An 11,439-nucleotide genomic window follows, 5' to 3' on the forward strand; every position below is an offset into this window, starting at 1 on the left:
GTTATTGCTCTCCCACTTATGGATGCTGTGAGACAAGGTCCAGGAAGGCCATATTAGGAAAAAAGCCACTGCTGAAACTGAAGGACATATGGGTCCTATGGGTCCTTCCAGCATCCTGAAAATGGTAGAGAACTGGAGGGGTGGAGGGACAGAGCAAAATAATTAAATGTCAAAACAAATTCAGGCTTACTGTTGTGAAGTGTAGAGAGACATTGTCAACCAGGTGCCTTGAGTTGCCAAAGGGTGGGTGTGAGTCCACCTGTGCCTGATTAGGACAGGCCCCTATTGGGCATGAGCAAGACCAGGGGGCCAATAAAGGTGGGACACACACCCACAGAAGGCACCTCAGCTCACTGGTGTGAGACATAGAGAGGTCAGCAGCTCGTCGAGCCTCTGGAGCAAGAAAGGCTCTTCCTGCTACACTTCTACCCTGGAAGCGCTGTGTGGTGGCTGGAGTCCTGGAAGAGACCAGCAGCTCGTCGAGCTTCAGGAGCAAGAATGGCTCCTCCCGCTACAGTGAAGTTTATTATTGCTATTATGTATCTGAAGAATAATGGCTTCATTGTGCATAGTTTCCTATCTACCATTCTGTTTGGAAAAGGATTCCATAAGACACAACTATATGTCTTCTCTCAAACCCGGAATGCAATAGAGAACAAAATGGGGTAGTTTCTTTGGGGGGGGAGGCAGGGGGATGGAAGTCTAAAGACAGAAACAAGGTTTTGTTTTCACTTACAGAATGGGTAAGACTGCCCATCCTCAGAGAACACCATTAGTTATGATGGGTAGCTATAGTAACACATCTACAAAATACAAAACTATGGCTTCCCAAGAGACAGCAATATACCATGGATTCTTTTGAGACTGGATGCAGGTCATCATTGTAATATGTATTTGGGGAGCAATTAAGATGTTCATGGTCATGGTCTCATTATTCTTGCTCAGCAGGACAGTCATATACTGAACAAGAGATGTCTTTTTTTTCCCTTCTCCCCTAGCTAACTTTCCCAAACTGCATGTTTTCTGTGTTTTGAATGCTTAACTGTTACACTAAGTTTTACTCCTATAGAAAATGAATGTGCAACTTGGTGGGCTTGAGGTTTTGTTTCCTTCTTTTCTTTTCCTTCTTTTATTCAATCTGATTTAGATTTAATATCTCTACAGTGCATTATGCATAATGGAGTGCCATGCTTTAACCCCAGATGGCAGCTACATGGGGGAGAGAATCCAGAGAGTAAAAGTGAGAAAATTCCTGGGTTGAGAAATAGGTAATAGGTAAAGCAAAAGCTGCATGCACAAGAAAAGCAAACCAAGGAATGCATCAGGAGCACCCATTGTCAGGCAGGCATCCAGCCATCTCCAGGGTGGTTGGGCTCCATCACTCCCAATAGTTACGTGGGAAGACAAACACCATCAGCCTAAATGTTCCCTCTCTTCCTCCTCGCCAGGGCTTTATATGCTGAATATGACATCATAAGTTGTGGAATATCCCTTTGGTCAGCTGGAGTCAGCTTTCCTGGATATGATCCCTGCCAGCTTCTTGTGAACGCACAAGCATGGGAAGTTGAAAAGTCCTTGATTGCTTAGCAACAACTGAAAACACCATTGTATTATCAACATTTTTATACAAATCCCATGCTGAACCCAAAACATAGCACTATTCTAGTTACTAAGAGGAAAATTAACTCTATCTCAGCCAAAATCAGGACATGGAGAAATACTAAAACAGAGATGTCATTAAAACCCAACAAGATTCACTAGAACATACAATGACAACTGCACTTAATCCTAACCCTGATGATAGTCTTTTTAACACAGAAAATCAAGACTGCTGACATACAGAACCAAATACATCTCAGAGGAAGGAGAAGCTCTGATATGTATTCAACTTCAAATCCATGTTTGTTCTGATCAGTACTAACCAGCTTATTTCCATAACTGATATTACTTGAATAGAGCATGGTCACTTTCTGGAAATTAAGATAAATTAAAGCTTTCTCTTCTTAAGAGTATAATTTTGTTGCACAAACAAAGCCTAGTACAGAACAGAGATTTGCAGCAGTGCCTTGCCCAACAGAGACAGCAAGTAAGAGAGGCAGAAGTGAATGCTTAACAGGATGCCTGAACATACAGAAAAAATGATGGTGCTGCTGTTACCCCAGCTTACTAAGTTTATCTATCTTGTCATATTAGACCAGTCTATTGGCATTCCTAGGGAAAGAAGAACTGCAATCTGGCCTCCATCAGGGTCATGGCACCAGGGCTGAAGAGGATAGTAAGAAAGTATTAATTTGGCTTTGACACTGTGGCTTGTTTGAGGGTCTGCAGGAACAGGCATATAATAAACCCCACAATTTTGTATTTATATTATGGCCATGCTGAAAGAGAGGCTTTAGTAAATGTCTGCAGCTATAAATGAATAAACTACAACAACCCCCCCAAAAAAACCCACAAGCAGCAAAGAGGATAAAACCACTAGCAAATAAATAAAAATCTTTTTCGATTAAAAATAAGATTTGTGTTTGAATTTTTGTTTGCTTTTCCATACATTTTCTCCCCTGGCACCCTTCCTACCCCTGAAGAATGGGAAGTATGGGAATTTCAGAAGCACTGTCTGTGCCTTGCTTTTTAATTCTACTGTGTCTTACTACAGAAATAGATGTTAATGTGCTGATCATTTAATGCAATTTACATGGGATTCCTATTAAAGTCAATGCCTGTCCTCTGAACAGTGAAATGCATGACAAGGCTTTCTAAGAATGCGATTCAGAGCTGTTGACTGTTTTTGCAGCAATCTCATCTGGGTGGTTCAACAAGTTACAGAATTTTAGCCAGCTTCACATTTTGATTCCAACATAGTAGAAGAATTTACTGTCAAAACTTCATTGAAATTCATAAAAGCTTTTCTTCTTAACACCCTAGTATCAGTCAAATATGCACATGAGAATGCCTGCTTTGATTAAAAGAGAAATAACCCACTAAGACACTTTAATAATTGCTTTGGTAAGAAAATTTTGGCTATGTGCATGCAAAAAAAACCTCACTAGAGAGACTAAATATGAGGAAAATCTGCAAAAGTGTATGCCTTAAAGTTAACATTTAAAAAATACTTTCAATGTAAGGAAGAGGACAATGAGGTAGGCTTTTGAAACACAATAGTGTCATAGAATTAGTAATACAGTGGTGAAACCAGAAAATCCAAAGCTTGGCTGGAGCTGAGACTGGTAGAGATTGTAAAAGGGCAACAAGATGAGTTCCTGCAGGTTTATCAGGATCAAAAAGAAAACCCAGGAGGGCATGAGCCTGCAGATGAGCTGGGCAGGCAACCTAGTGATGAGGAATATGGGAACACATAAGGTACCTGATGCAATTTTTGCCTCATTATTTACTAGAAATGTCTGTTCTCCTTCCATGTCTCCATGCTCCATGGCAAGATGTGAAGAAGAATGGTACAACAGAGGATTGTGAAACTAGCAGCTACTTAGGTAAGGTAAGTTGGAGTGGAATACATTATGGTGAGTAGACCTTGATATGGTGGACAACAGACTGAACTGATGGGCCCAGAGTGTGGAATTGATGGTTCAAAGTCCAATCAACAGAATGTTATTCATTATCCTCAAGAATGATCCTCGCAGCACTGTCATAAACATTAGGATGACAGGGACAAAACAAGAGCCCTTTATCTCAGTGACTTCCAATCAGGTCTGAGGACTCTTCCAGAGGAGAGGAACATGAGCATTCATAATTCAATGCAAAAACCTCACAGTAGACAACTCTAGGTCTTTCCTTGTTCCACTTCAAACTTCCCTGACTATTTCTGGTTTGGGTATAGAACAAAGATTTCTTACTTAAAAAATTCTTTCAATGTGATGTTGAAGGGTGAAGAAATGTAAAACCATTTATATTTAGATTCTTCATAAAAAACAGGTGCTACATTCGGATTTGCTCCTTTATTAGAAAAATAATAAAGGACTGGATAACAAATTACTGTTAATTACATTCACATTTCTCAAGGCTTTGATAGTGACAGTCACGATGCAAAAGAAAAGATAATACCTGGGAAACTGAACTGACAGACACATTAAACAAGTTCATAAACATACAGTAAAGGGAAGGCACAGAGACATGCCCTCAAAAATCCCTAATCCAATTATTCTGAAAGTTGGAAAGGTACAACTGAAGCACAGTCCAGACTGTGGGCAGTCACACACTCTCCCTAAGCTACATCTTGTATTAGCAGTGACTCAGAAACTAAAGGGCTAAGTAGACCATTGTCCTTACTCTTTTATTTTTACTAAGGGAAGGCAAATTAGCAAAGGTTCATAAAGAATCACACCTATCAAGCAAGTCTAAAATTTACAGATAAGAACTTTTGTGTCTTCTCATGCCCTGAGCTCTTTCTCTGATAAAAAGTGGTGTGGCCAGGCTATTAACCAAGAACAAGAAGTGGGAAAAACACACAGAAAGGGCAGGAACCAAGCCAGTAATCTATATAGAATCTGCTGAATAGACTAATGGGAAATGTTATACTGTCTTTGTCATGAAATTTCATGACAAATCCAATGATGATTAAATCTTTGCAGACATTGATTATCACTTGCAGTTTATCCCAATCCTAGAGCTTATATAATGGAACAATGAAATTACAACTGGAAAAAAAAAGAATATTTACTGTCTGCTTTATCAGCCTAATGATCATATTTCTTCAATTATAGATCTAATTTCTGCATCACAAATATCTTAAAAATATGCAGTCAGTCCTTGTTCAAAGGAAGAAAGTCTTCCAATTACTGTGCCAAATGACTAAAGAAGTGCAAGCAATCAAGGAACTGCTGAGACGAGTAGACAGCATTTGGAAATGATAGGTTGAAAGTAGTCTTTAAAGCCTTAGATCCTTCATATTTAGAAACACAATGTAAAATACTTGCCCAGACTTGTCTGATGCAGAAAAATATGCAAGAAGTAAGGTCAAAGCAAAAAGAACACTGCTACATTATGGGCTGAAGAGAGAGATTGCTTAATTATCTGTTTCAGAGGTTTCATAGAGCACAAAAAGTTTGTCCTTTCCTATGTAGGCTTCAGGTCAGAAAAGTAATTGAGAAAATATTGATAATGAAATGTTTCATCACCAACAGATGAAATGATCAAATAGCAAGTTTTTCAGAAGACTCAGTCACTCTTATTCTGACTTTGCTCACATCCCACTTTCAATTACTTGCTCGTGACAGGAGCTCACAAGCACCATAAGCATACAAATAATCAGTCATTGTTCTAAAGAGCTTTTGACCTCAACAAAATTATTCTCCTGCAGAAATGAGTCATCTCTTCCAAAAAGGTGGTTGTATCAGGGTGGAGGTCAAGTCACTGGAATTTTTTATAACCTTCCACATTAAGAGGCCATCTTCCATACAATGGAAATAATTCCATGCATTTCATTGAGAAGCTAGCTGTAAGTGTAGGGAAGGTAGATGATGAATTTAATTTAATTTATGCATACAGTGAATATTCACTGAACACAGTTTTTCACAAACCACTGCTTGCTCTAATTTGTATATATTGTAATATTGTATGTTTTTTCTTTTGTTTTTTTTCCCCTCTCCAAATGTTTCTCTTTTTGTACAATAAAAACAAAATGTGGACAGAATTATGATTAGCTTTGGAAACCTATCCAAAAAGCATTCACGAGACAGTAGTGTAATTATTATCATAGCAGACAAAATTTTCAACCTTTTTGTCCCATTTCAATCATAATGTGACTGAACTATAATACAGTATAAAAAATATTTTGTGTGAAATTATACTGTTACCAGACAAATAAGGTATACTTACTTAGAAAACCGTGTCAGCTTTTGAATATACCTCACTGTGAAATGCTGCCAGTGATACAATGGAAAATTTTTTTAAGTGGCAGAGAGAGAAAGCATGTATAATAGGTATAATTTTTGCAGTATTGACATAATGATGAATACAAAACCTGTCAAGATTTTGGAGGTTTATATGACATTCCTACACACACTAACATCTGTTCCCTTCTTGTTATCCTTCCTATTTAGCATTCAGGAGCCTGAATTTCCTAAGTCTGCTAACAATGCTTGTAGTTTATTAAAGCTTCACTGCACTGGAGAATAGTGTTTAAATATCATGTCCCCAAGCACTCCAGTACACTGATCTCCATTGCTCCCAGCTACTCACCACAGGCAGATTCTAGTCACTCTCTAAGGGGTTTAGGAAAGAATGGACCTCCCAGGCTTGAAGGCAGGTTCAAAATTCAAATTGCAATGCATATGAGAAATACAAACTGTGACTGAAATATGAGTGCACAGTTTGTTTTTTACAGAGTTACAGGCAACTGCTTTAGCTATGTTTGGGAACAATGCAAGAGTCCATTCTACTCTCTTATTCATGTGAGAGGAAGCTTCTGGGTCACTGAGAGGTGTTCACTGTCGTATCTTCCCGTTCCAGAGCATCTCTACCTTCTACCTTTGAAAGTGTTTACTGTTACCCAAGTCAAAGGGATTATTCTCTGGTTCATTAGATGCAGCACAGCTGACTCCAAGTCTGGTCTTGATAGCAAGCCTAATTTTATCACCTAACTAATAGGGAAAATTTGGGCATTCAACCTTCAAACACTGTCAGAAAATGAAGACAGGAAAGCTGGTAAAGAAATATTGTTTTGTTTCATATTTCTCTTTTCTAGGAATAAAGAAAGGTTTTCAGAGAGCAAATTGCAATTAGGCGTCCAAAGCATCCAATATTGACAGGAGGCAAATGCTTAGCTGATTACTTTTTTCCCCTTCAAAAAGTCCTCCCTAAATAAATAACCTCTGCAGTTTACATACAGCCACATGGTAGAAAACAAAACCAAAACCAAACAAAGCAACAAACAAGCCAAAAAACCCACACACAAAACAAAGAGACTACATTCTACCACCACTTTATTTCTGAATGAGGACCTCACTTGTCTATCTTTACAACTATACAGCTTTTCCTACTACTCTGCCTGAGCAGGTCACTGTCTTTAAAAGGGGTTTTAGTCTGAGAATTTCCCTGTAGCTGAGGAATATAATGCCATTTTACAGAGACCAAATTGTTAAAGACCTCACAAGTGTCTGAGCTGGGAACTGCATCAAAATTCCCTGTCACATGTCTTGGAGCTCCATATACTATATTCTTCCCTCCTTACCAGAAAAGCTTTCCAGGTACCAATATTTCCCTTCCTCTATTCTAGGAAATGGGAGCTGTATAACTTATCAAATTAGGCTTTTAACTGTGTTTAGCATAAAATGTTTGGCAACGGGAGACTTTCCCTGCTTGGCCATCAGCAGAGCTTCAGCTCAGTGCCAGGCTTACCAAGGGCCCTGCACTGGAGCCTGGTACACCCTGCAAAGTTGCTTACAACAAATACATGCACCAAACTGTCCCATTGCACACCCTACATGCCACAGTACTCCCAAATTCCTCATGTCAGTCTCTCCTACCCTAAATCTGCTCACATTTCCTCAGTCAGCCTGGCACAGCACCAGTCCCCACATCTCCAGGAAGATCCTTCCAGCCCATTTGTTGACCCTTTCCCTCTGACTGCCTGGTTCCTGACATGCAATAAGGTCCCCACAGCATCCACCACCTCCATCTCCTCCCATGAGAGCACAGAGCAGGCAGGAACAGTGCATCATGAAATTCTATGGAACAAAGCAGCTCTGGCTGAAACACCATGAAGAAGCACACAGGGATGTGGAGGCTGAGAGCCCAGAGAGCTCTGGAGCAGAGAAAGAGAGGGAGAAACGAGGACTGCAGGTGGACACAGGAGTACTGGAGTAAAGAGGAAGAAAGTTAGGGTTACCAGACTGGTTTTATTTGGCCAAAAGCTGGGACTTGGTTCACTAAGGCTGATTCTTCAATTTTCTGTTTCTTCAATTTCTCTTCCTCAAAAAATTCTGACTTTACTTGTCGTGCTCTGTTATATTTTCCTACCCATTTTTCATGCCTTCCTGTAGTTTCTTAAATCTTCAACTCTCCTTTACCCCAGTCCTAGACTTTCTCTTCTCCCCCCTCCCTCTCTTCCCATTATAATTCCTCTTATTCCTTATCCCCATACTGCTCCTTCCTACCCCCTACATTTTCTTCATTCTGCTAACCTTCCAGCTGCCACAAATGGTTTTTCACATGTCATATGTGATGATTAATTTCCATCCCTGCTGTTGAAGCAAACATGCCTCTGAGAAACTGCTCTGTCTATAGCAACCTCCTTTAGGAAGCAATAGGGACACAGACAGCTGCTGCAGTGCTTGGCTGGGAGTGATGGGTAACCCAGAGCACACAGTGGTGAAGAGCTGGTTTGAAGGAGTTTGAGGGTGGTGTGAGCACTAGCTGAGTTGACAGGGTGTTATGTCATGTAGGAGATACATGGTCCAGCAGAACACTACCAAGGGCCAATTGGAATGGTGTGTTTCCATACAAACATGCTAGAAAGGGAACCGTGGACTCATTTTCTGAAATTAATGATTAATAGATTAAAGACTGCATTTCAGCCTTCCCCTGTCACTAAGGTGAGATAATGCCTGACATTTTAATGGGATAGCCAGCTGATGTCTTAATTTTTCTTGGCCATTTTTCTTGGCTGGCATTCTCTGAGCCAATTATTTTTTTCAGTCCTCTAAGAGAGCTTTGGGGCAAGAGAAGGTCTTGGCACAGACCCCTCTTCAGTTGGAGTGTTAAGGAAAAATAGAAGACATCACAGCCTGGACTAATATAGCAGGTAGAAAATCTAGAGCAGGCTTGTTAGAGACAGAATACCTGTCTCTGCCTTTATAAAAAATCAACCTTGAAGTATTTATTTATTTAAATGCATCTAAAATATTTAACCAAGAATTGCCTACTGAACATGGGCCACCACATTTTCAAAGACAGGAAAGTTGGTATGAGCTGTGCCATGTTTTCATACTGCAAGAAAAGGATCACAGAGCAGCTGACTGAAGTAACAAAAAATTGTTCAATTCTCTGGAGTCTGAACCCAAACAAAAACAAACTCTGGGGAAGTCTTATTTCAGAAGAGGACAAAAAAATCCTTTTATGCTTCCCTGCAAAGAATAATATTGTAGATATAGATCAGAGTGTGTGAGTGTTTTTATCTAATGACAAAGGTTGTTAGTTGCTCAGTACTGGTCACAGATCACAAGAATCAAACAGGGAGACATTAAAGTGGTGGCTGAGCCCACTAATCCATCACACTTTGTATGACCAAGCTGCTTTCAAATGCAACATTAAGTTTACAACAAAATCTTTCATCACTATTCTTTCTGTATAGCATTTCTTCTTCTAAAAGTTACTTTCTGGAGTTCATATTTCTGCCTTTTGGTTCGAAAGACAAAGGGTTTTGTCAATTTTTTTTCATTAATGAACATTTAGCTCTCTTTCTTAATATATAAATCCTTCTCATTTATTTCTCTACCATGAATACTGCTAGAAAATACCTAGAACATGTATAAATATTTATTACAGTTACACACAGGCACAGGCTCGTCCCTGTTTTAAAGGGATACCCTCAAATTGTTTTAAACTTCACAGCTGGGATAAATCTGAAGGAAATAACCTATTTGCTTCACTTGAGATAAAATTTCTTTCACAACAGTATTTTTACTATTTTAACAACAATAACAGTATTATTAAATGAATGTAGGGTTTTATGTGCTGCTTTCCATTTCTGCTGCATGGTATAAAATATTCTAGGCAAGCAGTGTAATTATTGATAAACAAGGAGAAATTTATGAATTTATGAAGTTTATGAATTTAAAAACAAATGAATTGAAGAATAGTCACAGGCACTTCTTATGTGGTGGGACTTTTGAAAAACTGCATAAAAGACTCCTCATCTTGAAAAGCTAGCCACCTATTTGAACATTAATGTTCTAGGGAACATTAATGTTCTAATGAACTATTTTTTTTTATTAAAATCTTGTATGAAACAATGTGTCACAGATTTTTTTCTACTTTTTATGTATATTGTTACTGATAGAGATTATTTTCTAACTGAAATTGATCCATGGTATAGAGATCAGTAAACTGACTCAAACTTCATCAATAAATGATGTTTTCTTCATCTCCAAGAGAGATTGCCTGGCTGTGCCCTTAGCTCTGTAGTGCCTCTGATCTGAGCTAAATCTGATGGAATCTGTCCTGAACAGCAAGCTTGCCTCTTAACTTCTATGTTATCCTTGTGTCAGAGCTCACCACTCCCAGGGCAGCTGTGAATGAATATTTAAGTCTCAGTTACTGATGGTCACAGCCTGATTAACTGGTTTAATGTAAATGTGTACAGAAATACTGGATGCATGGGTATCCAACAGAGGGAGCAGTAACAAAAAAATGGCAAAATGGTAACATCCTGATCGTGGCTCAGCCAGAACAAGTTATGTCTGTAATAATGAAAGGTCCTAAGCATCAGGGACTGGCAAAAGCACATCAAGAGCTGTACAAAAGAAAGTTATTAAAATCTATTGCTGGCTGTGTAAGCTTCATTTTAGCAAAGCCTCAGAAAATATGGAAAGTTGTCATATCTCCCCTGGGTGAGAGGATCTCTTGGTTCCTCTGTGAGACAGCCTGGACCATGATGCAGTCTCAGCCTGCCTGCCCACTCTCAGCCTGCCTACATCAGGCAGCAAGCTCAGTATTAACTCAGGAACAACCTATGGGTACCAATACACTCCAAGCAACACATTACTGTTACTCATATCAGTCAGTAATTTATATCAAGGTTTCTAAATTCTTTCCTGATCAGCTTCTTGGAGCACATGTAACACAGCTCCAAGGTGAAGAGACTCTCAATTTTTGAGAAGGATCTACCTACAAATGCTGACATGGACTATTAAACTCTACTCATGAGCTAAACAGGACTGGGATGCTTACAAGTAATTGCTCTTAAGATAAATTTGCCTAAATAAAGGAGTAAAACAGATTTACATGACCCTTTCCTCAGTCATAGCAATTCACTTACAAAATCCCAGTACGGGACCGCTCCCTCTCTGTTCTGCTGGTAACTGGGCAAACCTCTTTGTTCTTAGGGGTTCTGAAAGGAGTTAAATCATAATTTATAAGTGTGGTAGATTAAATATGTAAAGAATTCCAGATAATTTAATGAATCCAGTCCTTGGTCTGCTCTAGGACTCATTCCTTCCGGTGCAGGCAAATCAGTGATCCTCAAATGAAATAAATCCTTCTTTAAGAAATATGATCATCAACCAAAATATATCTTCAAATTGCCTAATGCAAGGCTGTGGCAGGGTCCTTTCTGATAACTTACTTAAAAACTGGAAGCAACTCACAACTCACTACTGAGAAGAAATATTAATATAATTCATATGTATGGTCCAAGTGCACCAACATTTTTAAGAAAATTAGTTTACTGATCAAGTTTCCTCTGTAATGACCATTTTCATAGGATTA

Source organism: Calypte anna, chromosome 1 (genome assembly GCF_003957555.1).
Source record: "Calypte anna isolate BGI_N300 chromosome 1, bCalAnn1_v1.p, whole genome shotgun sequence".
Classification (NCBI taxonomy): domain Eukaryota; kingdom Metazoa; phylum Chordata; class Aves; order Apodiformes; family Trochilidae; genus Calypte; species Calypte anna.